This window comes from Xiphophorus hellerii, chromosome 21, assembly GCF_003331165.1.
Source record: "Xiphophorus hellerii strain 12219 chromosome 21, Xiphophorus_hellerii-4.1, whole genome shotgun sequence".
Taxonomy (NCBI): Eukaryota; Metazoa; Chordata; class Actinopteri; order Cyprinodontiformes; family Poeciliidae; genus Xiphophorus; species Xiphophorus hellerii.
Window position 1 is genome coordinate 3836302 of NC_045692.1, and position 22072 is coordinate 3858373.

General features: G+C 40.5%; 84 non-coding genes across 84 annotated transcripts; all 84 read right to left on the reverse strand.

Annotated features, from left to right (window-relative positions):
• Positions 1 to 26: 26 nt before the first annotated feature.
• trnag-ucc (transfer RNA glycine (anticodon UCC)) lies at positions 27 to 98 on the reverse strand. The gene has a single exon. It is a non-coding gene; the product is annotated as a tRNA-Gly (tRNA).
• A 276-nt stretch (positions 99 to 374) lies between these two features.
• On the reverse strand, positions 375 to 446 carry trnag-ucc (transfer RNA glycine (anticodon UCC)). The gene has a single exon. It is a non-coding gene; the product is annotated as a tRNA-Gly (tRNA).
• Positions 447 to 553: 107 nt separating this feature from the next.
• On the reverse strand, positions 554 to 625 carry trnag-ucc (transfer RNA glycine (anticodon UCC)). The gene has a single exon. It is a non-coding gene; the product is annotated as a tRNA-Gly (tRNA).
• A 102-nt stretch (positions 626 to 727) lies between these two features.
• On the reverse strand, positions 728 to 799 carry trnag-gcc (transfer RNA glycine (anticodon GCC)). The gene has a single exon. It is a non-coding gene; the product is annotated as a tRNA-Gly (tRNA).
• A 276-nt stretch (positions 800 to 1075) lies between these two features.
• Positions 1076 to 1147, reverse strand: trnag-gcc (transfer RNA glycine (anticodon GCC)). Its single transcript has one exon. It is a non-coding gene; the product is annotated as a tRNA-Gly (tRNA).
• A 102-nt stretch (positions 1148 to 1249) lies between these two features.
• trnag-gcc (transfer RNA glycine (anticodon GCC)) lies at positions 1250 to 1321 on the reverse strand. Its single transcript has one exon. It is a non-coding gene; the product is annotated as a tRNA-Gly (tRNA).
• Positions 1322 to 1423: 102 nt separating this feature from the next.
• Positions 1424 to 1495, reverse strand: trnag-gcc (transfer RNA glycine (anticodon GCC)). The gene has a single exon. It is a non-coding gene; the product is annotated as a tRNA-Gly (tRNA).
• A 102-nt stretch (positions 1496 to 1597) lies between these two features.
• trnag-ucc (transfer RNA glycine (anticodon UCC)) lies at positions 1598 to 1669 on the reverse strand. The gene has a single exon. It is a non-coding gene; the product is annotated as a tRNA-Gly (tRNA).
• A 281-nt stretch (positions 1670 to 1950) lies between these two features.
• trnag-gcc (transfer RNA glycine (anticodon GCC)) lies at positions 1951 to 2022 on the reverse strand. The gene has a single exon. It is a non-coding gene; the product is annotated as a tRNA-Gly (tRNA).
• A 102-nt stretch (positions 2023 to 2124) lies between these two features.
• Positions 2125 to 2196, reverse strand: trnag-ucc (transfer RNA glycine (anticodon UCC)). The gene has a single exon. It is a non-coding gene; the product is annotated as a tRNA-Gly (tRNA).
• Positions 2197 to 2303: 107 nt separating this feature from the next.
• On the reverse strand, positions 2304 to 2375 carry trnag-ucc (transfer RNA glycine (anticodon UCC)). The gene has a single exon. It is a non-coding gene; the product is annotated as a tRNA-Gly (tRNA).
• A 103-nt stretch (positions 2376 to 2478) lies between these two features.
• Positions 2479 to 2550, reverse strand: trnag-gcc (transfer RNA glycine (anticodon GCC)). Its single transcript has one exon. It is a non-coding gene; the product is annotated as a tRNA-Gly (tRNA).
• A 103-nt stretch (positions 2551 to 2653) lies between these two features.
• Positions 2654 to 2725, reverse strand: trnag-ucc (transfer RNA glycine (anticodon UCC)). The gene has a single exon. It is a non-coding gene; the product is annotated as a tRNA-Gly (tRNA).
• A 102-nt stretch (positions 2726 to 2827) lies between these two features.
• On the reverse strand, positions 2828 to 2899 carry trnag-ucc (transfer RNA glycine (anticodon UCC)). The gene has a single exon. It is a non-coding gene; the product is annotated as a tRNA-Gly (tRNA).
• A 103-nt stretch (positions 2900 to 3002) lies between these two features.
• Positions 3003 to 3074, reverse strand: trnag-gcc (transfer RNA glycine (anticodon GCC)). Its single transcript has one exon. It is a non-coding gene; the product is annotated as a tRNA-Gly (tRNA).
• A 103-nt stretch (positions 3075 to 3177) lies between these two features.
• Positions 3178 to 3249, reverse strand: trnag-gcc (transfer RNA glycine (anticodon GCC)). The gene has a single exon. It is a non-coding gene; the product is annotated as a tRNA-Gly (tRNA).
• A 102-nt stretch (positions 3250 to 3351) lies between these two features.
• On the reverse strand, positions 3352 to 3423 carry trnag-ucc (transfer RNA glycine (anticodon UCC)). The gene has a single exon. It is a non-coding gene; the product is annotated as a tRNA-Gly (tRNA).
• A 281-nt stretch (positions 3424 to 3704) lies between these two features.
• Positions 3705 to 3776, reverse strand: trnag-gcc (transfer RNA glycine (anticodon GCC)). Its single transcript has one exon. It is a non-coding gene; the product is annotated as a tRNA-Gly (tRNA).
• A 103-nt stretch (positions 3777 to 3879) lies between these two features.
• Positions 3880 to 3951, reverse strand: trnag-gcc (transfer RNA glycine (anticodon GCC)). The gene has a single exon. It is a non-coding gene; the product is annotated as a tRNA-Gly (tRNA).
• Positions 3952 to 4054: 103 nt separating this feature from the next.
• Positions 4055 to 4126, reverse strand: trnag-gcc (transfer RNA glycine (anticodon GCC)). The gene has a single exon. It is a non-coding gene; the product is annotated as a tRNA-Gly (tRNA).
• Positions 4127 to 4228: 102 nt separating this feature from the next.
• trnag-ucc (transfer RNA glycine (anticodon UCC)) lies at positions 4229 to 4300 on the reverse strand. The gene has a single exon. It is a non-coding gene; the product is annotated as a tRNA-Gly (tRNA).
• A 281-nt stretch (positions 4301 to 4581) lies between these two features.
• Positions 4582 to 4653, reverse strand: trnag-gcc (transfer RNA glycine (anticodon GCC)). Its single transcript has one exon. It is a non-coding gene; the product is annotated as a tRNA-Gly (tRNA).
• Positions 4654 to 4756: 103 nt separating this feature from the next.
• trnag-ucc (transfer RNA glycine (anticodon UCC)) lies at positions 4757 to 4828 on the reverse strand. The gene has a single exon. It is a non-coding gene; the product is annotated as a tRNA-Gly (tRNA).
• A 102-nt stretch (positions 4829 to 4930) lies between these two features.
• Positions 4931 to 5002, reverse strand: trnag-ucc (transfer RNA glycine (anticodon UCC)). The gene has a single exon. It is a non-coding gene; the product is annotated as a tRNA-Gly (tRNA).
• Positions 5003 to 5105: 103 nt separating this feature from the next.
• On the reverse strand, positions 5106 to 5177 carry trnag-gcc (transfer RNA glycine (anticodon GCC)). Its single transcript has one exon. It is a non-coding gene; the product is annotated as a tRNA-Gly (tRNA).
• A 102-nt stretch (positions 5178 to 5279) lies between these two features.
• Positions 5280 to 5351, reverse strand: trnag-ucc (transfer RNA glycine (anticodon UCC)). Its single transcript has one exon. It is a non-coding gene; the product is annotated as a tRNA-Gly (tRNA).
• A 456-nt stretch (positions 5352 to 5807) lies between these two features.
• Positions 5808 to 5879, reverse strand: trnag-ucc (transfer RNA glycine (anticodon UCC)). Its single transcript has one exon. It is a non-coding gene; the product is annotated as a tRNA-Gly (tRNA).
• A 102-nt stretch (positions 5880 to 5981) lies between these two features.
• On the reverse strand, positions 5982 to 6053 carry trnag-ucc (transfer RNA glycine (anticodon UCC)). The gene has a single exon. It is a non-coding gene; the product is annotated as a tRNA-Gly (tRNA).
• A 456-nt stretch (positions 6054 to 6509) lies between these two features.
• trnag-ucc (transfer RNA glycine (anticodon UCC)) lies at positions 6510 to 6581 on the reverse strand. The gene has a single exon. It is a non-coding gene; the product is annotated as a tRNA-Gly (tRNA).
• Positions 6582 to 6683: 102 nt separating this feature from the next.
• trnag-gcc (transfer RNA glycine (anticodon GCC)) lies at positions 6684 to 6755 on the reverse strand. Its single transcript has one exon. It is a non-coding gene; the product is annotated as a tRNA-Gly (tRNA).
• Positions 6756 to 7076: 321 nt separating this feature from the next.
• trnag-ucc (transfer RNA glycine (anticodon UCC)) lies at positions 7077 to 7148 on the reverse strand. Its single transcript has one exon. It is a non-coding gene; the product is annotated as a tRNA-Gly (tRNA).
• Positions 7149 to 7425: 277 nt separating this feature from the next.
• trnag-ucc (transfer RNA glycine (anticodon UCC)) lies at positions 7426 to 7497 on the reverse strand. The gene has a single exon. It is a non-coding gene; the product is annotated as a tRNA-Gly (tRNA).
• A 102-nt stretch (positions 7498 to 7599) lies between these two features.
• On the reverse strand, positions 7600 to 7671 carry trnag-ucc (transfer RNA glycine (anticodon UCC)). Its single transcript has one exon. It is a non-coding gene; the product is annotated as a tRNA-Gly (tRNA).
• Positions 7672 to 7952: 281 nt separating this feature from the next.
• Positions 7953 to 8024, reverse strand: trnag-gcc (transfer RNA glycine (anticodon GCC)). Its single transcript has one exon. It is a non-coding gene; the product is annotated as a tRNA-Gly (tRNA).
• Positions 8025 to 8127: 103 nt separating this feature from the next.
• On the reverse strand, positions 8128 to 8199 carry trnag-ucc (transfer RNA glycine (anticodon UCC)). Its single transcript has one exon. It is a non-coding gene; the product is annotated as a tRNA-Gly (tRNA).
• Positions 8200 to 8301: 102 nt separating this feature from the next.
• On the reverse strand, positions 8302 to 8373 carry trnag-ucc (transfer RNA glycine (anticodon UCC)). The gene has a single exon. It is a non-coding gene; the product is annotated as a tRNA-Gly (tRNA).
• A 103-nt stretch (positions 8374 to 8476) lies between these two features.
• Positions 8477 to 8548, reverse strand: trnag-gcc (transfer RNA glycine (anticodon GCC)). The gene has a single exon. It is a non-coding gene; the product is annotated as a tRNA-Gly (tRNA).
• A 102-nt stretch (positions 8549 to 8650) lies between these two features.
• Positions 8651 to 8722, reverse strand: trnag-ucc (transfer RNA glycine (anticodon UCC)). Its single transcript has one exon. It is a non-coding gene; the product is annotated as a tRNA-Gly (tRNA).
• A 456-nt stretch (positions 8723 to 9178) lies between these two features.
• Positions 9179 to 9250, reverse strand: trnag-ucc (transfer RNA glycine (anticodon UCC)). The gene has a single exon. It is a non-coding gene; the product is annotated as a tRNA-Gly (tRNA).
• Positions 9251 to 9352: 102 nt separating this feature from the next.
• Positions 9353 to 9424, reverse strand: trnag-ucc (transfer RNA glycine (anticodon UCC)). Its single transcript has one exon. It is a non-coding gene; the product is annotated as a tRNA-Gly (tRNA).
• A 456-nt stretch (positions 9425 to 9880) lies between these two features.
• trnag-ucc (transfer RNA glycine (anticodon UCC)) lies at positions 9881 to 9952 on the reverse strand. Its single transcript has one exon. It is a non-coding gene; the product is annotated as a tRNA-Gly (tRNA).
• A 102-nt stretch (positions 9953 to 10054) lies between these two features.
• trnag-gcc (transfer RNA glycine (anticodon GCC)) lies at positions 10055 to 10126 on the reverse strand. The gene has a single exon. It is a non-coding gene; the product is annotated as a tRNA-Gly (tRNA).
• Positions 10127 to 10447: 321 nt separating this feature from the next.
• Positions 10448 to 10519, reverse strand: trnag-ucc (transfer RNA glycine (anticodon UCC)). Its single transcript has one exon. It is a non-coding gene; the product is annotated as a tRNA-Gly (tRNA).
• A 277-nt stretch (positions 10520 to 10796) lies between these two features.
• Positions 10797 to 10868, reverse strand: trnag-ucc (transfer RNA glycine (anticodon UCC)). Its single transcript has one exon. It is a non-coding gene; the product is annotated as a tRNA-Gly (tRNA).
• A 281-nt stretch (positions 10869 to 11149) lies between these two features.
• On the reverse strand, positions 11150 to 11221 carry trnag-gcc (transfer RNA glycine (anticodon GCC)). Its single transcript has one exon. It is a non-coding gene; the product is annotated as a tRNA-Gly (tRNA).
• Positions 11222 to 11324: 103 nt separating this feature from the next.
• On the reverse strand, positions 11325 to 11396 carry trnag-ucc (transfer RNA glycine (anticodon UCC)). Its single transcript has one exon. It is a non-coding gene; the product is annotated as a tRNA-Gly (tRNA).
• Positions 11397 to 11498: 102 nt separating this feature from the next.
• On the reverse strand, positions 11499 to 11570 carry trnag-gcc (transfer RNA glycine (anticodon GCC)). The gene has a single exon. It is a non-coding gene; the product is annotated as a tRNA-Gly (tRNA).
• Positions 11571 to 11672: 102 nt separating this feature from the next.
• On the reverse strand, positions 11673 to 11744 carry trnag-ucc (transfer RNA glycine (anticodon UCC)). The gene has a single exon. It is a non-coding gene; the product is annotated as a tRNA-Gly (tRNA).
• A 103-nt stretch (positions 11745 to 11847) lies between these two features.
• On the reverse strand, positions 11848 to 11919 carry trnag-ucc (transfer RNA glycine (anticodon UCC)). Its single transcript has one exon. It is a non-coding gene; the product is annotated as a tRNA-Gly (tRNA).
• Positions 11920 to 12021: 102 nt separating this feature from the next.
• Positions 12022 to 12093, reverse strand: trnag-ucc (transfer RNA glycine (anticodon UCC)). Its single transcript has one exon. It is a non-coding gene; the product is annotated as a tRNA-Gly (tRNA).
• A 102-nt stretch (positions 12094 to 12195) lies between these two features.
• trnag-gcc (transfer RNA glycine (anticodon GCC)) lies at positions 12196 to 12267 on the reverse strand. The gene has a single exon. It is a non-coding gene; the product is annotated as a tRNA-Gly (tRNA).
• Positions 12268 to 12369: 102 nt separating this feature from the next.
• trnag-ucc (transfer RNA glycine (anticodon UCC)) lies at positions 12370 to 12441 on the reverse strand. The gene has a single exon. It is a non-coding gene; the product is annotated as a tRNA-Gly (tRNA).
• A 107-nt stretch (positions 12442 to 12548) lies between these two features.
• Positions 12549 to 12620, reverse strand: trnag-ucc (transfer RNA glycine (anticodon UCC)). The gene has a single exon. It is a non-coding gene; the product is annotated as a tRNA-Gly (tRNA).
• A 102-nt stretch (positions 12621 to 12722) lies between these two features.
• trnag-gcc (transfer RNA glycine (anticodon GCC)) lies at positions 12723 to 12794 on the reverse strand. Its single transcript has one exon. It is a non-coding gene; the product is annotated as a tRNA-Gly (tRNA).
• Positions 12795 to 12896: 102 nt separating this feature from the next.
• trnag-ucc (transfer RNA glycine (anticodon UCC)) lies at positions 12897 to 12968 on the reverse strand. The gene has a single exon. It is a non-coding gene; the product is annotated as a tRNA-Gly (tRNA).
• A 102-nt stretch (positions 12969 to 13070) lies between these two features.
• On the reverse strand, positions 13071 to 13142 carry trnag-gcc (transfer RNA glycine (anticodon GCC)). Its single transcript has one exon. It is a non-coding gene; the product is annotated as a tRNA-Gly (tRNA).
• Positions 13143 to 13244: 102 nt separating this feature from the next.
• Positions 13245 to 13316, reverse strand: trnag-gcc (transfer RNA glycine (anticodon GCC)). The gene has a single exon. It is a non-coding gene; the product is annotated as a tRNA-Gly (tRNA).
• Positions 13317 to 13414: 98 nt separating this feature from the next.
• Positions 13415 to 13486, reverse strand: trnag-gcc (transfer RNA glycine (anticodon GCC)). The gene has a single exon. It is a non-coding gene; the product is annotated as a tRNA-Gly (tRNA).
• Positions 13487 to 13941: 455 nt separating this feature from the next.
• Positions 13942 to 14013, reverse strand: trnag-gcc (transfer RNA glycine (anticodon GCC)). The gene has a single exon. It is a non-coding gene; the product is annotated as a tRNA-Gly (tRNA).
• Positions 14014 to 14116: 103 nt separating this feature from the next.
• Positions 14117 to 14188, reverse strand: trnag-ucc (transfer RNA glycine (anticodon UCC)). Its single transcript has one exon. It is a non-coding gene; the product is annotated as a tRNA-Gly (tRNA).
• Positions 14189 to 14290: 102 nt separating this feature from the next.
• Positions 14291 to 14362, reverse strand: trnag-gcc (transfer RNA glycine (anticodon GCC)). Its single transcript has one exon. It is a non-coding gene; the product is annotated as a tRNA-Gly (tRNA).
• A 102-nt stretch (positions 14363 to 14464) lies between these two features.
• On the reverse strand, positions 14465 to 14536 carry trnag-ucc (transfer RNA glycine (anticodon UCC)). Its single transcript has one exon. It is a non-coding gene; the product is annotated as a tRNA-Gly (tRNA).
• Positions 14537 to 14643: 107 nt separating this feature from the next.
• On the reverse strand, positions 14644 to 14715 carry trnag-ucc (transfer RNA glycine (anticodon UCC)). The gene has a single exon. It is a non-coding gene; the product is annotated as a tRNA-Gly (tRNA).
• Positions 14716 to 14817: 102 nt separating this feature from the next.
• On the reverse strand, positions 14818 to 14889 carry trnag-gcc (transfer RNA glycine (anticodon GCC)). Its single transcript has one exon. It is a non-coding gene; the product is annotated as a tRNA-Gly (tRNA).
• A 102-nt stretch (positions 14890 to 14991) lies between these two features.
• Positions 14992 to 15063, reverse strand: trnag-ucc (transfer RNA glycine (anticodon UCC)). Its single transcript has one exon. It is a non-coding gene; the product is annotated as a tRNA-Gly (tRNA).
• Positions 15064 to 15166: 103 nt separating this feature from the next.
• trnag-gcc (transfer RNA glycine (anticodon GCC)) lies at positions 15167 to 15238 on the reverse strand. Its single transcript has one exon. It is a non-coding gene; the product is annotated as a tRNA-Gly (tRNA).
• Positions 15239 to 15340: 102 nt separating this feature from the next.
• Positions 15341 to 15412, reverse strand: trnag-ucc (transfer RNA glycine (anticodon UCC)). The gene has a single exon. It is a non-coding gene; the product is annotated as a tRNA-Gly (tRNA).
• A 102-nt stretch (positions 15413 to 15514) lies between these two features.
• On the reverse strand, positions 15515 to 15586 carry trnag-gcc (transfer RNA glycine (anticodon GCC)). Its single transcript has one exon. It is a non-coding gene; the product is annotated as a tRNA-Gly (tRNA).
• Positions 15587 to 15688: 102 nt separating this feature from the next.
• Positions 15689 to 15760, reverse strand: trnag-ucc (transfer RNA glycine (anticodon UCC)). Its single transcript has one exon. It is a non-coding gene; the product is annotated as a tRNA-Gly (tRNA).
• Positions 15761 to 16037: 277 nt separating this feature from the next.
• trnag-ucc (transfer RNA glycine (anticodon UCC)) lies at positions 16038 to 16109 on the reverse strand. The gene has a single exon. It is a non-coding gene; the product is annotated as a tRNA-Gly (tRNA).
• A 281-nt stretch (positions 16110 to 16390) lies between these two features.
• Positions 16391 to 16462, reverse strand: trnag-gcc (transfer RNA glycine (anticodon GCC)). Its single transcript has one exon. It is a non-coding gene; the product is annotated as a tRNA-Gly (tRNA).
• A 103-nt stretch (positions 16463 to 16565) lies between these two features.
• On the reverse strand, positions 16566 to 16637 carry trnag-ucc (transfer RNA glycine (anticodon UCC)). Its single transcript has one exon. It is a non-coding gene; the product is annotated as a tRNA-Gly (tRNA).
• Positions 16638 to 16739: 102 nt separating this feature from the next.
• trnag-gcc (transfer RNA glycine (anticodon GCC)) lies at positions 16740 to 16811 on the reverse strand. Its single transcript has one exon. It is a non-coding gene; the product is annotated as a tRNA-Gly (tRNA).
• A 334-nt stretch (positions 16812 to 17145) lies between these two features.
• trnag-ucc (transfer RNA glycine (anticodon UCC)) lies at positions 17146 to 17217 on the reverse strand. Its single transcript has one exon. It is a non-coding gene; the product is annotated as a tRNA-Gly (tRNA).
• A 102-nt stretch (positions 17218 to 17319) lies between these two features.
• Positions 17320 to 17391, reverse strand: trnag-ucc (transfer RNA glycine (anticodon UCC)). The gene has a single exon. It is a non-coding gene; the product is annotated as a tRNA-Gly (tRNA).
• A 103-nt stretch (positions 17392 to 17494) lies between these two features.
• trnag-gcc (transfer RNA glycine (anticodon GCC)) lies at positions 17495 to 17566 on the reverse strand. Its single transcript has one exon. It is a non-coding gene; the product is annotated as a tRNA-Gly (tRNA).
• A 102-nt stretch (positions 17567 to 17668) lies between these two features.
• trnag-gcc (transfer RNA glycine (anticodon GCC)) lies at positions 17669 to 17740 on the reverse strand. The gene has a single exon. It is a non-coding gene; the product is annotated as a tRNA-Gly (tRNA).
• Positions 17741 to 18370: 630 nt separating this feature from the next.
• trnag-ucc (transfer RNA glycine (anticodon UCC)) lies at positions 18371 to 18442 on the reverse strand. The gene has a single exon. It is a non-coding gene; the product is annotated as a tRNA-Gly (tRNA).
• A 102-nt stretch (positions 18443 to 18544) lies between these two features.
• On the reverse strand, positions 18545 to 18616 carry trnag-gcc (transfer RNA glycine (anticodon GCC)). The gene has a single exon. It is a non-coding gene; the product is annotated as a tRNA-Gly (tRNA).
• Positions 18617 to 18940: 324 nt separating this feature from the next.
• On the reverse strand, positions 18941 to 19012 carry trnag-ucc (transfer RNA glycine (anticodon UCC)). Its single transcript has one exon. It is a non-coding gene; the product is annotated as a tRNA-Gly (tRNA).
• Positions 19013 to 19289: 277 nt separating this feature from the next.
• trnag-ucc (transfer RNA glycine (anticodon UCC)) lies at positions 19290 to 19361 on the reverse strand. The gene has a single exon. It is a non-coding gene; the product is annotated as a tRNA-Gly (tRNA).
• A 102-nt stretch (positions 19362 to 19463) lies between these two features.
• On the reverse strand, positions 19464 to 19535 carry trnag-gcc (transfer RNA glycine (anticodon GCC)). The gene has a single exon. It is a non-coding gene; the product is annotated as a tRNA-Gly (tRNA).
• A 277-nt stretch (positions 19536 to 19812) lies between these two features.
• trnag-ucc (transfer RNA glycine (anticodon UCC)) lies at positions 19813 to 19884 on the reverse strand. Its single transcript has one exon. It is a non-coding gene; the product is annotated as a tRNA-Gly (tRNA).
• A 103-nt stretch (positions 19885 to 19987) lies between these two features.
• On the reverse strand, positions 19988 to 20059 carry trnag-gcc (transfer RNA glycine (anticodon GCC)). Its single transcript has one exon. It is a non-coding gene; the product is annotated as a tRNA-Gly (tRNA).
• Positions 20060 to 22072: the final 2013 nt, after the last annotated feature.

Sequence of the window (22072 nt, forward strand, 5' to 3'; positions counted from 1 at the left end):
CTTCCTTTATTCTATAGAGAAAGTTCAGCGATGGCCGGGAATCGAACCCGGGTCAACTGCTTGGAAGGCAGCTATGCTGACCACTATACCACCATCGCTGTAATAAGTCAGTATTATGAGAAACTTGTCCACAGTATTACCAGATTTAGAGGAAAAATAGACAACATATTCATCCATCCTGTATAAAATAGAGCAAGTTCTGCGATGGTCGGGAAACGAACCCGGGTCAACTGTTTGGCAAGCAGCTATGCTGACCACTATACCACCATCGCTGTAATAAGTTAAAATTATGAGAAAATTTTCCACACTATTACCAGTTTTTGAACATAAATAGACAACATATACATCCTTTCTTTATTCTATAGAGAAAGTTCTGCGAGGGCAGGGAATCGAACCCGGGTCAACTGCTTGGAACGCAGCTATGCTGACCACTATACCACCATCGCTGTAACAAGCTAAAGTCATGAGAAAATTTTCCACAGTATTACCAGATTTAGAGGAAAAATAGAAAACATTCTGTTAACATCCTTCTTTTATAAAATAGAGAATGTTTTGTGATGGCCGGGAATCGAACCCGAATCAACTGCTTGGAAGGCAGCTATGCTGACCACTTTACCACCATCCCTGTAATAAGTCAAAATTTTGAGACAGTTATCCACAGTATTACCAGATTTAGAGGAAAAAACAACAACATATACTTACATCCTTTATAAAATAGAGCAAGTTCTGCGATGGCCGGGAATCTAACCCGGGTCAACTGCTTGGCAAGCAGCTATGCTGACCACTATACCACCATCGCTGTAATAACTTAAAATTATGAGAAAATTTTCCACACTATTACCAGTTTTTGAACATAAATAGACAACATATACATCCTTTCTTTATTCTATAGAGAAAGTCCTGCGATGGCCGGGAATCCAACCCGGGTCAACTGCTTGGCAAGCAGCTATGCTGGGCACTATACCACCATCGCTGTAACAAGCTAAAGTCATGAGAAAATTTTCCACAGTATTACCAGATTTAGAGGAAAAATAGACAACATATACATCCTTCCTTTATAAAATAGAACAAGTTCTGCGATGGCCGGGAATCGAACCCGGGTCAACTGCTTGGCAAGCAGCTATGCTGGGCACTATACCACCATCGCTGTAACAAGCTAAAGTTATGAGAAAATTTTCCACAGTATTACCAGATTTAGAGGAAAAAACAACAACATATACTTACAACCTTCCTTTATTAAAGAATGTTCTGCGATGGCCGGGAATCGAACCCGGGTCAACTGCTTGGCAAGCAGCTATGCTGACCACTATACCACCATCGCTGTAATAAGTTAAAATTATGAGAAGATTTTCCACACTATTACCAGTTTTTGAACATAAACAGACAACATATACATCCTTCCTTTATAAAATAGAGAAAGTTCTGCGATGGCCGGGAATAGAACCCGGGTCAACTGCTTGGCAAGCAGCTATGCTGACCACTATACCACCATCGCTCTAATAAGTTAAAATTATGAGAAAATTTTCCACACTATTACCAGTTATTGAACATAAATAGACAACATATACATCCTTTTTTTATTCTATAGAGAAAATTCTCCGACGGCCGGGAATCGAACCCAGGTCAACTGCTTGGAAGGCAGCTATGCTGACCACCATACCACCATCGCTGTAACAAGCTAAAGTTATGAGAAAATTTTCCACAGTATTACCAGATTTAGAGGAAAAATAGAAAACATACTGTATACATCCTTCTTTTATAAAATAGAGAATGTTTTGTGATGGCCGGGAATCGAACCCCGGTCAACTGCTTGGCAAGCAGCTATGCTGACCACCATACCACCATCGCTGTAATAACTTAAAATTATTAGAAACTTTTCCACAGTATTACCAGATTTAGAGGAAAAATAGACAACATATACATCCTTCCTTTATAAAATAGAACAAGTTCTGCGATGGCCGGGAATCGAACCCGGGTCAACTGCTTGGCAAGCAGCTATGCTGACCACTATACCACCATCGCTGTAATAAGTTAAAATTATGATAAAATTTTCCACACTATTACCAGTTTTTGAACATAAATCGACAACATATACATCCTTCCTTTATTCTATAGAGAAAATTCTGCGATGGCCGGGAATCGAACCCGGGTCAACTGCTTGGAAGGCAGCTATGCTGACCACTATACCACCATCGCTGTAACAAGCTAAAGTCATGAGAAAATTTTCCACAGTATTACCAGATTTAGAGGAAAAATAGAAAACATTCTGTTAACATCCATCTTTTATAAAATAGAGAATGTTTTGTGATGGCCAGGAATCGAACCCGGATCAACTGCTTGGAAGGCAGCTATGCTGACCACTATACCACCATCGCTGTAATAAGTCAAAATTTTGAGACAGTTTTCCACAGTATTACCAGATTTAGAGGAAAAAAACAACAACATATACTTACATCCTTTATAAAATAGAGCAAGTTCTGCGATGGCCGGGAATTGAACCCGGGTCAACTGCTTGGCAAGCAGCTATGCTGACGACTATACCACCATCGCTCTAACAACCTAAAGTTATGAGCAAATTTTCCACAGTATTACCAGATTTACAGGAAAAATCGAGAACATACTGTATACATCTTTCCTGTATTAAAGAAACATCTGCGATGGCCGGAAATCGAACCCGGTCCAACTGCTTGGAAGGCAGCTATGCTGACCACTATACCACCATCGCTGTAATAACTTAAAATTATGAGAAAATTTTCCACACTATTACCAGTTATTGAACATAAATAGACAACATATACATCCTTCCTTTATTCTATAGAGAAAATTCTGCGATTGCCGGGAATCAAACCCAGGTCAACTGCTTGGAAGGCAGCTATGCTGACCACTATACCACCATCGCTGTAACAAGCTAAAGTCATGAGAAAATTTTCCACAGTATTACCAGATTTAGAGGAAAAATAGAAAACATACTGTATACATCCTTCCTTTATTAGAGAAAGTTCTGCGACGGCCGGGAATCGAACCCGGGTCAACTGCTTGGCAAGCAGCTATGCTGACCACTATACCACCATCGCTGTAACAAGCTAAAGTCATGAGAAAATTTTCCACAGTATTACCAGATTTAGAGGAAAAATAGAAAACATACTGTATACATCCTTCCTTTATTAGAGAAAGTTCTGCGACGGCCGGGAATCGAACCCGGGTCAACTGCTTGGCAAGCAGCTATGCTGACCACTATACCACCATCGCTGTAATAACTTAAAATTATGAGAAACTTTTCCACAGTATCACCAGATTTAGAGGAAAAATAGACAACATATACATGCTTTCTTTATTCTATAGAGAAAGTTCTGCGATGGCCAGGAATCGAACCCGGGTCAACTGCTTGGAAGGCAGCTATGCTGACCACTATACCACCATCGCTGTAACAAGCTAAAGTCATGAGAAAATTTTCCACAGTATTACAGGATTTAGAGGAAAAGTAGAAAACATACTGTATACATCCTTCTTTTATAAAATAGAGAATGTTATGTGATGGCCGGGAATCGAACCCTGGTCAACTGCTTGGCAAGCAGCTTTGCTGACCACCATACCACCATCGCTGTAATAACTTAAAATTATTAGAAACTTTTCCACAGTATTACCCGATTTAGAGGAAAAATAGACAACATATACATCCTTCATTTATAAAATAGAGCAAGTTCTGCGATGGCCGGGAATCGAACCCGGGTCAACTGCTTGGCAAGCAGCTATGCTGACGACTATACCACCATCGCTCTAACAACCTAAAGTTATGAGCAAATTTTCCACAGTATTACCAGATTTACAGGAAAAATCGAGAACATACTGTATACATCGTTCCTGTATTAAAGAAACATCTGCGATGGCCGGGAATCGAACCCGGGTCAACTGCTTGGCAAGCAGCTATGCTGACCACTATACCACCATCGCTGTAACAAGCTAAAGTCATGAGAAAATTTTCCACAGTATTACCAGATTTAGAGGAAAAATAGAAAACATACTGTATACATCCTTCCTTTATTAGAGAAAGTTCTGCGACGGCCGGGAATCGAACCCGGGTCAACTGCTTGGCAAGCAGCTATGCTGACCACTATACCACCATCGCTGTAATAACTTAAAATTATGAGAAACTTTTCCACAGTATCACCAGATTTAGAGGAAAAATAGACAACATATACATGCTTTCTTTATTCTATAGAGAAAGTTCTGCGATGGCCAGGAATCGAACCCGGGTCAACTGCTTGGAAGGCAGCTATGCTGACCACTATACCACCATCGCTGTAACAAGCTAAAGTCATGAGAAAATTTTCCACAGTATTACAGGATTTAGAGGAAAAGTAGAAAACATACTGTATACATCCTTCTTTTATAAAATAGAGAATGTTATGTGATGGCCGGGAATCGAACCCTGGTCAACTGCTTGGCAAGCAGCTTTGCTGACCACCATACCACCATCGCTGTAATAACTTAAAATTATTAGAAACTTTTCCACAGTATTACCCGATTTAGAGGAAAAATAGACAACATATACATCCTTCATTTATAAAATAGAGCAAGTTCTGCGATGGCCGGGAATCGAACCCGGGTCAACTGCTTGGCAAGCAGCTATGCTGACGACTATACCACCATCGCTCTAACAACCTAAAGTTATGAGCAAATTTTCCACAGTATTACCAGATTTACAGGAAAAATCGAGAACATACTGTATACATCGTTCCTGTATTAAAGAAACATCTGCGATGGCCGGAAATCGAACCCGGGTCAACTGCTTGGAAGGCAGCTATGCTGACCACTATACCACCATCGCTGTAATAACTTAAAATTATGAGAAAATTTTCCACACTATTACCAGTCATTGAACATAAATAGACAACATATACATCCTTCCTTTATTCTATAGAGAAAGTTCTGCGATGGCCGGGAATCGAACCCGGGTCAACTGCTTGGAAGGCAGCTATGCTGACCACTATACCACCATCGCTGTAACAAGCTAAAGTCATGAGAAAATTTTCCACAGTATTACCAGATTTAGAGGAAAAATAGAAAACATACTGTATACATCCTTCCTTTATTAGAGAAAGTTCTGCGACGGCCGGGAATCGAACCCGGGTCAACTGCTTGGCAAGCAGCTATGCTGACCACTATACCACCATCGTTGTAATAACTTAAAATTATGAGAAAATTTTCCACAGTATTACCAGATTTAGAGGAAAAATAGACAACATATACATGCTTTCTTTATTCTATAGAGAAAGTTCTGCGATGGCCGGGAATCGAACCCGGCTCAACTGCTTGGAAGGCAGCTATGCTGACCACTATACCACCATCGCTGTAACAAGCTAAAGTCATGAGAAAATTTTCCACAGTATTACCAGATTTAGAGGAAAAGTAGAAAACATACTGTATACATCCTTCTTTTATAAAATAGAGAATGTTTTGTGATGGCCGGGAATCGAACCCCGGTCAACTGCTTGGCAAGCAGCTTTGCTGACCACCATACCACCATCGCTGTAATAACTTAAAATTATTAGAAACTTTTCCACAGTATTACCCGATTTAGAGGAAAAATAGACAACATATACATCCTTCATTTATAAAATAGAGCAAGTTCTGCGATGGCTGGAAATCGAACCCGGGTCAACTGCTTGGCAAGCAGCTATGCTGACGACTATACCACCATCGCTCTAACAACCTAAAGTTATGAGCAAATTTTCCACAGTATTACCAGATTTACAGGAAAAATCGAGAACATACTGTATACATCGTTCCTGTATTAAAGAAACATCTGCGATGGCCGGAAATCGAACCCGGTCCAACTGCTTGGAAGGCAGCTATGCTGACCACTATACCACCATCGCTGTAATAACTTAAAATTATGAGAAAATTTTCCACACTATTACCAGTTATTGAACATAAATAGACAACATATACATCCTTCCTTTATTCTATAGAGAAAGTTCTGCGAGGGCCGGGAATCGAACCCGGGTCCACTGCTTGGAAGGCAGCTATGCTGACCACTATACCACAATCGCTGTAACAAGCTGAAGTCATGAGAAAATTTTCCACAGTATTACCAGATTTAGAGGAAAAATAGAAAACATACTGCATACATCCTTCTTTTATAAAATAGAGAATGTTTTGTGATGGCCGGGAATCGAACCCCGGTCAACTGCTTGGCAAGCAGCTATGCTGACCACCATACCACCATCGCTGTAATAACTTAAAATTATTAGAAACTTTTCCACAGTATTACCAGATTTAGAGGAAAAATAGACAACATATACATCCTTCCTTTATTCTATAGAGAAAGTTCAGCGATGGCCGGGAATCGAACCCCGGTGAACTGCTTGGAAGGTAGCTATGCTGACCACTATACCACCATCGCTGTAACAAGCTAAAGTTATGAGCAAATTTTCCACAGTATTACCAGATTTACTGGAAAAATAGAGAACATACTCTATACATCGTTCCTGTATTAGAGAAAATTCTGCGATGGCCAGGAATCGAACCCGGGTCAACTGCTTGGAAGGCAGCTATGCTGACCTCTATACCACCATCGCTGTAGGAAGTCAAAATTATGAGAAACTTGTCCACAGTATTACCAGATTTAGAGGAAAAAACAACAACATATACTTACAACCTTCCTTTATTAAAGAATGTTCTGCGATGGCCGGGAATCGAACCCGGGTCAACTGCTTGGCAAGCAGCTATGCTGACCACTATACCACCATCGCTGTAATAACTTAAAATTATGAGAACATGGGGCGTGCTGTGGTGGTGCAGGGGGTTAGCGCGCCCCACGTTTGGAGGCCTTAGTCCTCGACGCGGACGTCGCGGGTTCGACTCCCGGTCCCGACGACCTTTGCCGCATGTCTTCCCCCCTCTCCTCACCCTCCTTCCTGTCTGCCTACTGTGGAAAAAATACGAGCCACACTCTTTGGAGAAAGAAAAAAAAAAATAAAAAAAAATTAAGAGAACATTTTCCACACTATTACCAGTTATTGAACATAAATAGACAACATATACATCCTTCCTTTATTCTATAGAGAAAGTTCTGCGATGGCCAGGAATCGAACCCGGGTCAACTGCTTGGAAGGCAGCTATGCTGACCACTATACCACCATCGCTGTAACAAGCTAAAGTCATGAGAAAATTTTCCACCGTATTACCAGATTTAGAGGAAAAATAGACAACATATACATCCATCCTTTATAAAATAGAGAAAATTCTGCAATGGCTGGGAATTGAACCCGGGTCAACTGCTTGACAAGCAGTTATGCTGGCCACTATACCACCATCGCTGTAACAAGCTAAAGTTATGAGAAAATTTTCCACAGTATTACCAGATGTACAGGAAAAATAGAGAAAATACTGTATACATCGTTCCTGTATTAGAGAAAATTCTGCGATGGCCGGGAATCGAACCCGGGTCAACTGCTTGGAAGGCAGCTATGCTGACCACTATACCACCATCGCTGTAATAACTTAAAATTATGAGAAACTTTTCCACAGTATTACCAGATTTAGAGGAAAAATAGACAACATATACATGCTTTCTTTATTCTATAGAGAAAGTTCTGCGATGGCCAGGAATCGAACCCGGGTCAACTGCTTGGAAGGCAGCTATGCTGACCACTATACCACCATCGCTGTAACAAGCTAAAGTCATGAGAAAATTTTCCACAGTATTACCAGATTTAGAGGAAAAGTAGAAAACATACTGTATACATCCTTCTTTTATAAAATAGAGAATGTTTTGTGATGGCCGGGAATCGAACCCCGGTCAACTGCTTGGCAAGCAGCTTTGCTGACCACCATACCACCATCGCTGTAATAACTTAAAATTATTAGAAACTTTTCCACAGTATTACCCGATTTAGAGGAAAAATAGACAACATATACATCCTTCATTTATAAAATAGAGCAAGTTCTGCGATGGCCGGGAATCGAACCCGGGTCAACTGCTTGGCAAGCAGCTATGCTGACGACTATACCACCATCGCTCTAACAACCTAAAGTTATGAGCAAATTTTCCACAGTATTACCAGATTTACAGGAAAAATCGAGAACATACTGTATACATCGTTCCTGTATTAAAGAAACATCTGCGATGGCCGGAAATCGAACCCGGGTCAACTGCTTGGAAGGCAGCTATGCTGACCACTATACCACCATCGCTGTAATAACTTAAAATTATGAGAAACTTTTCCACACTATTACCAGTCATTGAACATAAATAGACAACATATACATCCTTCCTTTATTCTATAGAGAAAGTTCTGCGATGGCCGGGAATCGAACCCGGGTCAACTGCTTGGAAGGCAGCTATGCTGACCACTATACCACCATCGCTGTAACAAGCTAAAGTCATGAGAAAATTTTCCACAGTATTACCAGATTTAGAGGAAAAATAGAAAACATACTGTATACATCCTTCCTTTATTAGAGAAAGTTCTGCGACGGCCGGGAATCGAACCCGGGTCAACTGCTTGGCAAGCAGCTATGCTGACCACTATACCACCATCGTTGTAATAACTTAAAATTATGAGAAAATTTTCCACAGTATTACCAGATTTAGAGGAAAAATAGACAACATATACATGCTTTCTTTATTCTATAGAGAAAGTTCTGCGATGGCCGGGAATCGAACCCGGCTCAACTGCTTGGAAGGCAGCTATGCTGACCACTATACCACCATCGCTGTAACAAGCTAAAGTCATGAGAAAATTTTCCACAGTATTACCAGATTTAGAGGAAAAGTAGAAAACATACTGTATACATCCTTCTTTTATAAAATAGAGAATGTTTTGTGATGGCCGGGAATCGAACCCCGGTCAACTGCTTGGCAAGCAGCTTTGCTGACCACCATACCACCATCGCTGTAATAACTTAAAATTATTAGAAACTTTTCCACAGTATTACCCGATTTAGAGGAAAAATAGACAACATATACATCCTTCATTTATAAAATAGAGCAAGTTCTGCGATGGCTGGAAATCGAACCCGGGTCAACTGCTTGGCAAGCAGCTATGCTGACGACTATACCACCATCGCTCTAACAACCTAAAGTTATGAGCAAATTTTCCACAGTATTACCAGATTTACAGGAAAAATCGAGAACATACTGTATACATCGTTCCTGTATTAAAGAAACATCTGCGATGGCCGGAAATCGAACCCGGTCCAACTGCTTGGAAGGCAGCTATGCTGACCACTATACCACCATCGCTGTAATAACTTAAAATTATGAGAAAATTTTCCACACTATTACCAGTTATTGAACATAAATAGACAACATATACATCCTTCCTTTATTCTATAGAGAAAGTTCTGCGAGGGCCGGGAATCGAACCCGGGTCCACTGCTTGGAAGGCAGCTATGCTGACCACTATACCACAATCGCTGTAACAAGCTGAAGTCATGAGAAAATTTTCCACAGTATTACCAGATTTAGAGGAAAAATAGAAAACATACTGCATACATCCTTCTTTTATAAAATAGAGAATGTTTTGTGATGGCCGGGAATCGAACCCCGGTCAACTGCTTGGCAAGCAGCTATGCTGACCACCATACCACCATCGCTGTAATAACTTAAAATTATTAGAAACTTTTCCACAGTATTACCAGATTTAGAGGAAAAATAGACAACATATACATCCTTCCTTTATTCTATAGAGAAAGTTCAGCGATGGCCGGGAATCGAACCCCGGTGAACTGCTTGGAAGGTAGCTATGCTGACCACTATACCACCATCGCTGTAACAAGCTAAAGTTATGAGCAAATTTTCCACAGTATTACCAGATTTACTGGAAAAATAGAGAACATACTCTATACATCGTTCCTGTATTAGAGAAAATTCTGCGATGGCCAGGAATCGAACCCGGGTCAACTGCTTGGAAGGCAGCTATGCTGACCTCTATACCACCATCGCTGTAGGAAGTCAAAATTATGAGAAACTTGTCCACAGTATTACCAGATTTAGAGGAAAAAACAACAACATATACTTACAACCTTCCTTTATTAAAGAATGTTCTGCGATGGCCGGGAATCGAACCCGGGTCAACTGCTTGGCAAGCAGCTATGCTGACCACTATACCACCATCGCTGTAATAACTTAAAATTATGAGAACATGGGGCGTGCTGTGGTGGTGCAGGGGGTTAGCGCGCCCCACGTTTGGAGGCCTTAGTCCTCGACGCGGACGTCGCGGGTTCGACTCCCGGTCCCGACGACCTTTGCCGCATGTCTTCCCCCCTCTCCTCACCCTCCTTCCTGTCTGCCTACTGTGGAAAAAATACGAGCCACACTCTTTGGAGAAAGAAAAAAATAAATAAATAAAAATTATGAGAACATTTTCCACACTATTACCAGTTATTGAACATAAATAGACAACATATACATCCTTCCTTTATTCTATAGAGAAAGTTCTGCGATGGCCAGGAATCGAACCCGGGTCAACTGCTTGGAAGACAGCTATGCTGACCACTATACCACCATCGCTGTAACAAGCTAAAGTCATGAGAAAATTTTCCACCGTATTACCAGATTTAGAGGAAAAATAGACAACATATACATCCATCCTTTATAAAATAGAGAAAATTCTGCAATGGCTGGGAATTGAACCCGGGTCAACTGCTTGACAAGTAGTTATGCTGGCCACTATACCACCATCGCTGTAACAAGCTAAAGTTATGAGAAAATTTTCCACAGTATTACCAGATGTACAGGAAAAATAGAGAAAATACTGTATACATCGTTCCTGTATTAGAGAAAATTCTGCGATGGCCGGGAATCGAACCCGGGTCAACTGCTTGGAAGGCAGCTATGCTGACCACTATACCACCATCGCTGTAACAAGCTAAAGTCATGAGAAAATTTTCCACAGTATTACCAGATTTAGAGGAAAAGTAGAAAACATACTGTATACATCCTTCTTTTATAAAATAGAGAATGTTTTGTGATGGCCGGGAATCGAACCCCGGTCAACTGCTTGGCAAGCAGCTTTGCTGACCACCATACCACCATCGCTGTAATAACTTAAAATTATTAGAAACTTTTCCACAGTATTACCCGATTTAGAGGAAAAATAGACAACATATACATCCTTCATTTATAAAATAGAGCAAGTTCTGCGATGGCCGGGAATCGAACCCGGGTCAACTGCTTGGCAAGCAGCTATGCTGACGACTATACCACCATCGCTCTAACAACCTAAAGTTATGAGCAAATTTTCCACAGTATTACCAGATTTACAGGAAAAATCGAGAACATACTGTATACATCGTTCCTGTATTAAAGAAACATCTGCGATGGCCGGAAATCGAACCCGGGTCAACTGCTTGGAAGGCAGCTATGCTGACCACTATACCACCATCGCTGTAATAACTTAAAATTATGAGAAACTTTTCCACACTATTACCAGTTATTGAACATAAATAGACAACATATACATCCTTCCTTTATTCTATAGAGAAAGTTCTGCGATGGCCGGGAATCGAACCCGGATCAACTGCTTGGCAAGCAGCTATGCTGACCACTATACCACCATCGCTGTAATAACTTAAAATTATGAGAAACTTTTCCACAGTATTACCAGATTTAGAGGAAAAATAGACAACACATACATCCTTTCTTTATTCTATAGAGAAAGTTCTGCGATGGCCGGGAATCGAACCCGGGTCAACTGCTTGGAAGGCAGCTATGCTGACCACTATACCACCATCGCTGTAACAAGCTAAAGTCATGAGAAAATTTTCCACAGTATTACCAGATTTAGAGGAAAAATAGAAAACATACTGTATACATCCTTCCTTTATTAGAGAAAGTTCTGCGACGGCCGGGAATCGAACCCGGGTCAACTGCTTGGAAGGTAGCTATGCTGACCACTATACAACCATCGCTGTAATAAGTTAAAATTATGATAAAATTTTCCACACTATTACCAGTTTTTGAACATAAATAGACAACATATACATCCTTCCTTTATTCTATAGAGAAAATTCTGCAATGGCCGGGAATCGAACCCGGGTCAACTGCTTGGAAGGCAGCTATGCTGACCACTATACCCCCATCGCTGTAATAAGTCAGTATTATGAGAAACTTGTCCACAGTATTACCAGATTTAGAGGAAAAATAGACAACATATTCATCCATCCTGTATAAAATAGAGCAAGTTCTGCGATGGTCGGGAATCGAACCCGGGTCAACTGCTTGGCAAGCAGCTATGCTGACCACTATACCACCATCGCTGTAATAACTTAAAATTATGAGAAAATTTTCCACACTATTACCAGTTTTTGAACATAAATAGACAACATATACATCCTTTCTTTATTCTATAGAGAAAGTTCTGCGAGGGCAGGGAATCGAACCCGGGTCAACTGCTTGGAACGCAGCTATGCTGACCACTATACCACCATCGCTGTAACAAGCTAAAGTCATGAGAAAATTTTCCACAGTATTACCAGATTTAGAGGAAAAATAGAAAACATTCTGTTAACATCCTTCTTTTATAAAATAGAGAATGTTTTGTGATGGCCGGGAATCGAACCCGAATCAACTGCTTGGAAGGCAGCTATGCTGACCACTTTACCACCATCCCTGTAATAAGTCAAAATTTTGAGACAGTTTTCCACAGTATTACCAGATTTAGAGGAAAAAACAACAACATATACTTACATCCTTTATAAAATAGAGCAAGTTCTGCGATGGCCGGGAATCTAACCCGGGTCAACTGCTTGGCAAGCAGCTATGCTGACCACTATACCACCATCGCTGTAATAACTTAAAATTATGAGAAAATTTTCCACACTATTACCAGTTTTTGAACATAAATAGACAACATATACATCCTTTCTTTATTCTATAGAGAAAGTCCTGCGATGGCCGGGAATCCAACCCGGGTCAACTGCTTGGAAGGCAGCTATGCTGACCACTATACCACCATCGCTGTAACAAGCTAAAGTCATGAGAAAATTTTCCACAGTATTACCAGATTTAGAGGAAAAATAGACAACATATACATCCTTCCTTTATAAAATAGAACAAGTTCTGCGATGGCCGGGAATCGAACCCGGGTCAACTGCTTGGCAAGCAGCTATGCTGGGCACTATACCACCATCGCTGTAACAAGCTAAAGTTATGAGAAAATTTTCCACAGTATTACCAGATTTAGAGGAAAAAACAACAACATATACTTACAACCTTCCTTTATTAAAGAATGTTCTGCGATGGCCGAGAATCGAACCCGGGTCAACTGCTTGGCAAGCAGCTATGCTGACCACTATACCACCATCGCTGTAATAAGTTAAAATTATGAGAAGATTTTCCACACTATTACCAGTTTTTGAACATAGACAACATATACATCCTTCCTTTATAAAATAGAGAAAGTTCTGCGATGGCCGGGAATAGAACCCGGGTCAACTGCTTGGCAAGCAGCTATGCTGACCACTATACCACCATCGCTCTAATAAGTTAAAATTATGAGAAAATTTTCCACACTATTACCAGTTATTGAACATAAATAGACAACATATACATCCTTTTTTTATTCTATAGAGAAAATTCTCCGACGGCCGGGAATCGAACCCAGGTCAACTGCTTGGAAGGCAGCTATGCTGACCAACATACCACCATCGCTGTAACAAGCTAAAGTCATGAGAAAATTTTCCACAGTATTACCAGATTTAGAGGAAAAATCGAAAACATACTGTATACATCCTTCTTTTATAAAATAGAGAATGTTTTGTGATGGCCGGGAATCGAACCCCGGTCAACTGCTTGGCAAGCAGCTATGCTGACCACCATACCACCATCGCTGTAATAACTTAAAATTATTAGAAACTTTTCCACAGTATTACCAGATTTAGAGGAAAAATAGACAACATATACATCCTTCCTTTATAAAATAGAACAAGTTCTGCGATGGCCGGGAATCGAACCCGGGTCAACTGCTTGGCAAGCAGCTATGCTGACCACTATACCACCATCGCTGTAACAAGCTAAAGTTATGAGAAAATGTTCCACAGTATTACCAGATTTACAGGAAAAATAGAGAACATACTCTATACATCGTTCCTGTATTAGAGAAAATTCTGCGATGGCCGGGAATCAAACCCGGGTGAACTGCTTGGAAGGCAGCTATGCTGACCACTATACCACCATCGCTGTAATAAGTCAGTATTATGAGAAACTTGTCCACAGTATTACCAGATTTAGAGGAAAAATAGACAACATATTCATCCATCCTGTATAAAATAGAGCAAGTTCTGCGATGGCCGGGAATCGAACCCGGGTCAACTGCTTGGCAAGCAGCTATGCTGACCACTATACCACCATCGCTGTAATAACTTAAAATTATGAGAAAATTTTCCACACTATTACCAGTTTTTGAACATAAATCGACAACATATACATCCTTCCTTTATTCTATAGAGAAAATTCTGCGATGGCCGGGAATCGAACCCGGGTCAACTGCTTGGAAGGCAGCTATGCTGACCACTATACCACCATCGCTGTAACAAGCTAAAGTCATGAGAAAATTTTCCACAGTATTACCAGATTTAGAGGAAAAATAGAAAACATTCTGTTAACATCCTTCTTTTATAAAATAGAGAATGTTTTGTGATGGCCGGGAATCGAACCCGGATCAACTGCTTGGAAGGCAGCTATGCTGACCACTATACCACCATCGCTATAATAAGTCAAAATTTTGAGACAGTTTTCCACAGTATTACCAGATTTAGAGGAAGAAACAACAACATATACTTACATCCTTTATAAAATAGAGCAAGTTCTGCGATGGCCGGGAATTGAACCCGGGTCAACTGCTTGGCAAGCAGCTATGCTGACCACTATACCACCATCGCTGTAATAAGTTAAAATTATGAGAAAATTTTCCACACTATTACCAGTTTTTGAACATAAATAGACAACATATACATCCTTTCTTTATTCTATAGAGAAAGTTCTGCGATGGCCGGGAATCCAACCCGGGTCAACTGCTTGGAAGGCAGCTATGCTGACCACTATACCACCATCGCTGTAACAAGCTAAAGTCATGAGAAAATTTTCCACAGTATTACCAGATTTAGAGGAAAAATAGAAAACATTCTGTATACATCCTTCCTTTATTAGAGAAAGTTCTGCGACGGCCGGGAATCGAACCCGGGTCAACTGCTTGGCAAGCAGCTATGCTGACCACTATACCACCATCGCTGTAATAACTTAAAATTATGAGAAACTTTTCCACAGTATTACCAGATTTAGAGGAAAAATAGACAACACATACATCCTTTCTTTATTCTATAGAGAAAGTTCTGCGATGGCCGGGAATCGAACCCGGGTCAACTGCTTGGAAGGCAGCTATGCTGACCACTATACCACCATCGCTGTAACAAGCTAAAGTCATGAGAAAATTTTCCACAGTATTACCAGTTATTGAACATAAATAGACAACATATACATCCTTCCTTTATTCTATAGAGAAAGTTCTGCGATGGCCGGGAATCGAACCCGGATCAACTGCTTGGCAAGCAGCTATGCTGACCACTATACCACCATTGCTGTAATAACTTAAAATTATGAGAAACTTTTCCACAGTATTACCAGATTTAGAGGAAAAATAGACAACACATACGTCCTTTCTTTATTCTATAGAGAAAGTTCTGCGATGGCCGGGAATCGAACCCGGGTCAACTGCTTGGAAGGCAGCTATGCTGACCACTATACCACCATCCCTGTAACAAGCTAAAATCATGAGAAAATTTTCCACAGTATTACCAGATTTAGAGGAAAAATAGAAAACATACTGTATACATCCTTCCTTTATTAGAGAAAGTTCTGCGACGGCCAGGAATCGAACCCGGGTCAACTGCTTGGAAGGTAGCTATGCTGACCACTATACAACCATCGCTGTAATAACTTAAAATTATGAGAAAATTTTCCACACTATTACCAGTTATTGAACATAAATAGACAACATATACATCCTTCCTTTATTCTATAGAGAAAGTTCTGCGATGGCCGGGAATCGAACCCGGATCAACTGCTTGGAAGGCAGCTATGCTGACCACTATACCACCATCGCTGTAACAAGCTAAAGTCATGAGAAAATTTTCCACAGTATTACCAGATTTAGAGGAAAAGTAGAAAACATACTGTATACATCCTTCTTTTATAAAATAGAGAATGTTTTGTGATGGCCGGGAATCGAACCCCGGTCAACTGCTTGGCAAGCAGCTTTGCTGACCACCATACCACCATCGCTGTAATAACTTAAAATTATTAGAAACTTTTCCACAGTATTACCCGATTTAGAGGAAAAATAGACAACATATACATCCTTCATTTATAAAATAGAGCAAGTTCTGCGATGGCCGGGAATCGAACCCGGGTCAACTGCTTGGCAAGCAGCTATGCTGACGACTATACCACCATCGCTCTAACAACCTAAAGTTATGAGCAAATTTTCCACAGTATTACCAGATTTACAGGAAAAATCGAGAACATACTGTATACATCGTTCCTGTATTAAAGAAACATCTGCGATGGCCGGAAATCGAACCCGGTCCAACTGCTTGGAAGGCAGCTATGCTGACCACTATACCACCATCGCTGTAATAACTTAAAATTATGAGAAAATTTTCCACACTATTACCAGTTATTGAACATAAATAGACAACATATACATCCTTCCTTTATTCTATAGAGAATGTTCTGCGATGGCCGGGAATCGAACCCGGGTCAACTGCTTGGCAAGCAGCTATGCTGACCACTATACCACCATCGCTGTAATAACTTAAAATTATGAGAACATGGGGCGTGCTGTGGTGGTGCAGGGGGTTAGCGCGCCCCACGTTTGGAGGCCTTAGTCCTCGACGCGGACGTCGCGGGTTCGACTCCCGGTCCCGACGACCTTTGCCGCATGTCTTCCCCCCTCTCCTCACCCTCCTTCCTGTCTGCCTACTGTGGAAAAAATACGAGCCACTAGCGCCGCCAAAACTCTTTGGAGAAAGAAAAAAATAAATAAATAAAAATTATGAGAACATTTTCCACACTATTACCAGTTATTGAACATAAATAGACAACATATACATCCTTCCTTTATTCTATAGAGAAAGTTCTGCGATGGCCAGGAATCGAACCCGGGTCAACTGCTTGGAAGGCAGCTATGCTGACCACTATACCACCATCGCTGTAGTAAGTCAAAATTATGAGAAACTTGTCCACAGTATTACCAGATTTAGAGGAAAAATAGACAACATATTCATCCATCCTGTATAAAATAGAGCAAGTTCTGCGATGGCCGGGAATCGAACCCGGGTCAACTGCTTGGAAGGCAGCTATGCTGACCACTATACCACCATCGCTGTAACAAGCTAAAGGCATGAGAAAATTTTCCACAGTATTACCAGATTTAGAGGAAAAATAGAAAACATTCTGTTAACATCCTTCCTTTATTAGAGAAAGTTCTGCGACGGCCGGGAATCGAACCCGGGTCAACTGCTTGGCAAGCAGCTATGCTGACCACTATACCACCATCGCTGTAATAACTTAAAATTATGAGAACATTTTCCACACTATTACCAGTTATTGAACATAAATAGACAACATATACATCCTTCCTTTATTCTATAGAGAAAGTTGTGCGAGGGCCGGGAATCGAACCCGGGTCAACTGCTTGGCAAGCAGCTATGCTGACCACTATACCACCATCGCTGTGATAACTTAAAATTATGAGAAAATTTTCCACACTATTACCAGTTATTGAACATAAATAGACAACATATACATCCTTCCTTTATTCTATAGAGAAAGTTCTGCGAGGGCCGGGAATCGAACCCGGGTCCACTGCTTGGAATGCAGCTATGCTGACCACTATACGACAATCTCTGTAACAAGCTGAAGTCATGAGAAAATTTTCCACAGTATTACCAGATTTAGAGGAAAAATAGAAAACATACTGCATACATCCTTCTTTTACAAAATAGAGAATGTTTTGTGATGGCCGGGAATCGAACCCCGGTCAACTGCTTGGCAAGCAGCTATGCTGACCACCATACCACCATCGCTGTAATAACTTAAAATTATTAGAAACTTTTCCACAGTATTACCAGATTTAGAGGAAAAATAGACAACATATACATCCTTCCTTTATTCTATAGAGAAAGTTCAGCGATGGCCGGGAATCGAACCCCGGTGAACTGCTTGGAAGGTAGCTATGCTGACCACTATACCACCATCGCTGTAACAAGCTAAAGTTATGAGCAAATTTTCCACAGTATTACCAGATTTACTGGAAAAATAGTGAACATACTCTATACATCGTTCCTGTATTAGAGAAAATTCTGCGATGGCCGGGAATCGAACCCGGGTCAACTGCTTGGAAGGCAGCTATGCTGACCTCTATACCACCATCGCTGTAGTAAGTCAAAATTATGAGAAACTTGTCCACAGTATTACCAGATTTAGAGAAAAAATAGACAACATATTCATCCATCCTGTATAAAATAGAGCAAGTTCTGCGATGGCCGGGAATCGAACCCGGGTCAACTGCTTGGCAAGCAGCTATGCTGACCACTATACCACCATCGCTGTAATAACTTAAAATTATGAGAACATGGGGCGTGCTGTGGTGGTGCAGGGGGTTAGCGCGCCCCACGTTTGGAGGCCTTAGTCCTCGACGCGGACGTCGCGGGTTCGACTCCCGGTCCCGACGACCTTTGCCGCATGTCTTCCCTCCTCACCCTCCTTCCTGTCTGCCTACTGTGGAAAAAATACGAGCCACTAGCGCTGCAAAAACTCTTTGGAGAATGAAAAAATAAATAAAAATTATGAGAACATTTTCCACACTATTACCAGTTATTGAACATAAATAGACAACATATACATCCTTCCTTTATTCTATAGAGAAAGTTCTGCGATGGCCAGGAATCGAACCCGGGTCAACTGCTTGGAAGGCAGCTATGCTGACCACTATACCACCATAGCTGGAACAAGCTAAAGTCATGAGAAAATTTTCCACCGTATTACCAGATTTAGAGGAAAAATAGACAACATATACATCCATCCTTTATAAAGTAGAGAAAATTCTGCAATGGCTGGGAATTGAACCCGGGTCAACTGCTTGACAAGCAGTTATGCTGGCCACTATACCACCATCGCTGTAACAAGCTAAAGTTATGAGAAAATTTTCCACAGTATTACCAGATTTACAGGAAAAATAGAGAAAATACTGTATACATCGTTCCTGTATTAGAGAAAATTCTGCGATGGCCGGGAATCGAACCCGGGTCAACTGCTTGGAAGGCAGCTATGCTGACCACTATACCACCATCGCTGTAATAAGTCAAAACTTTGAGACAGTTTTCCACAGTATTACCAGATTTAGAGGAAAAAACAACAACATATACTTACATCCTTTATAAAATAGAGCAAGTTCTGCGATGGCCGGGAATCGAACCCGGGTCAACTTCTTGGCAAGCAGCTATGCTGACCACTATACCACCATCACTGTAATAAGTTAAAATTATGAGAAAATTTTCCACACTATTACCAGTTTTTGAACATAAATAGACAACATATACATCCTTTCTTTATTCTATAGAGAAAGTTCTGCGATGGCCGGGAATCCAACCCGGGTCAACTGCTTGGATGGCAGTTATGCTGACCACTATACCACAATCGCTGTAACAAGCTAAAGTCATGAGAAAATTTTCCGCAGTATTACCAGATTTAGAGGAAAAATAGAAAACATACTGTATACATCCTTCCTTTATTAGAGAAAGTTCTGCGATGGCCGGGAATCCAACCCGGGTCAACTGCTTGGAAGGCAGCTATGCTGACCACTATACCACCATCGCTGTAACAAGCTAAAGTCATGAGAAAATTTTCCATAGTATTACCAGATTTAGAGGAAAAATAGAAAACATACTGTATACATCCTTCCTTTATTAGAGAAAGTTTTGCGATGGCCGGGAATCCAACCCGGGTCAGCTGCTTGGCAAGCAGCTTTGCTGACCACTATACCACCATCGCTGTAATAACTTAAAATTATGAGAAACTTTTCCACAGTATTACCAGATTTAGAGGAAAAATAGACAACATACTGTATACATCCATCCTTTTTAAAGTAGAGAAAGTTCTGCGATGGCCAGGAATCGAACCCGGGTCAACTGTTTGGAAGGCAGCTATGCTGACCACAATACCACCATCGCTGTAACAAGCTAAAGTCATGAGAAACTTTTCCACTGTGTTACCAGATTTAGAGGTCAAAACAACAACACATACGTCCTTCCTTTATTATATAGAGAAAGCTCTGTGATGGTCGGGAATCGAACCCGGGTCATTTGCTGGGAATGCAGCCATACTGACCACTATACCACCATTTCAACTGTAAACTTTGAATTTGTGCAAAACGTTTCCGCAGTATAAACAGAATTAGAGCAAAATTTGACAACATGTATACAATATATCTTTCATTATACCAGGAAAATTATGAGATTTCCAGGATTTGAACCCGGGTTAACTGTTATACTGACCACTACTACCATTGTGATAACCAAACCTTATATAGTCCAAAAATATCTTTCCTTTATTATACCTCAAATATTCTGCGATGACTGGGAATCGAACCAGATCAACTTCTTGGTCGGCCGCTATGCTGACCACTATACCTCCATCTTCCCTCTAATGTATATACAGTACATGAATGTAAATTTTCTGTGTAAAATGAGTAAAAACATGAAGACTACATGGAAGGTTTCTTTAAAAGGACATTTTTATAAAGTTAGTTTTAAATACATTGTTTGAATTGATAGCTTCAATTATTTCACGGAACATTTAATTATTGATTTACCGTATTTCAAAATTCCAAGATTCATTTAATTACTTTGTGGTGAATTTAATAATTATGTTTTTAACATTTTTGTGATACACTATTGAATAGGATATTTACACTCATATATCTCATGGTATATTAGCTCATGTAATTTTATCACCCCTAGCCCTCCGTACTGGGATTCTACTTTTACATTATGCTTCAACTGCAGTTAGCCTCTGCTATACACCATATAATTCTCTATTTGGCTTCTTACAGGATGACTCGTTAAAAACAGTGTAAGTGTCATAGAATACAATGTCAGAACAACATGTACACATTGCTTTTTAACATGTTGAAAGGAGCCTGTGTGATTTATCACTGAAGTAGTACCCGCCTGTGACCAGAAGGTGGCAGAACGGTACTGCAGCGCTCAGCGGGAGGCTACAGCTGCTAGCAGCCTTTCACCCCGGCAGGAGAATCAGCTTCCTCCAGCTGTGAGTTCCCCGCCCGCGCTCTTGATGAATTTAGAAAGAGGAAGTGTAGGCCCAGAATGCAGATAGGAGAAAACCCTTTTCCATATTTCACGTTCTGGGTTTCCCTGATGTAAAATCACTAACTGATATTGGCCATGACTAAATATGGTCGCAGAAAGCAACGTAAGCTAAGTAATGTTTGGTAAAACATTATTCATACTTTGACTATGACTATAATCTACTTGATATTTGGGGGATTTCAGGAAAACTGCACACATTTTTCCCATCTTGGTCTTATTGCATTTCTACCAAATTACCAGAGAATGTAGTTTTCAAGCCAGAATAAAAGAAAGGGAAAATAACTCGCTTATGGCATTTTTGCCATATTTAACATATTGTTCAGAGGTGTGGGGAATTAATTACCAAAGCTCTTTACAACCACTGAGTATCCTACAGAAACGAGTCACTGACAAAGGGCCGACCAAAATTGTTCTGATGGTCGCAAATGGCCCCCACACCGCTCTTTGGACACCCCTGGCTTATTGCAAATAAACAATCAATATATGAATATGATGCAAAACACATGCATATGTGTGACTTACTGTATATCACATGTATGTCATATAAATCACAATAATTTTTATGACGACAGATCCAATTGAAATGCACTGTTGAATGATTCAAGGTTGAAATTTTTGTTAATTATTTATGTATTTATTTGTATAAACATATCTGTTTTCTTAGTGCTGGACTAGA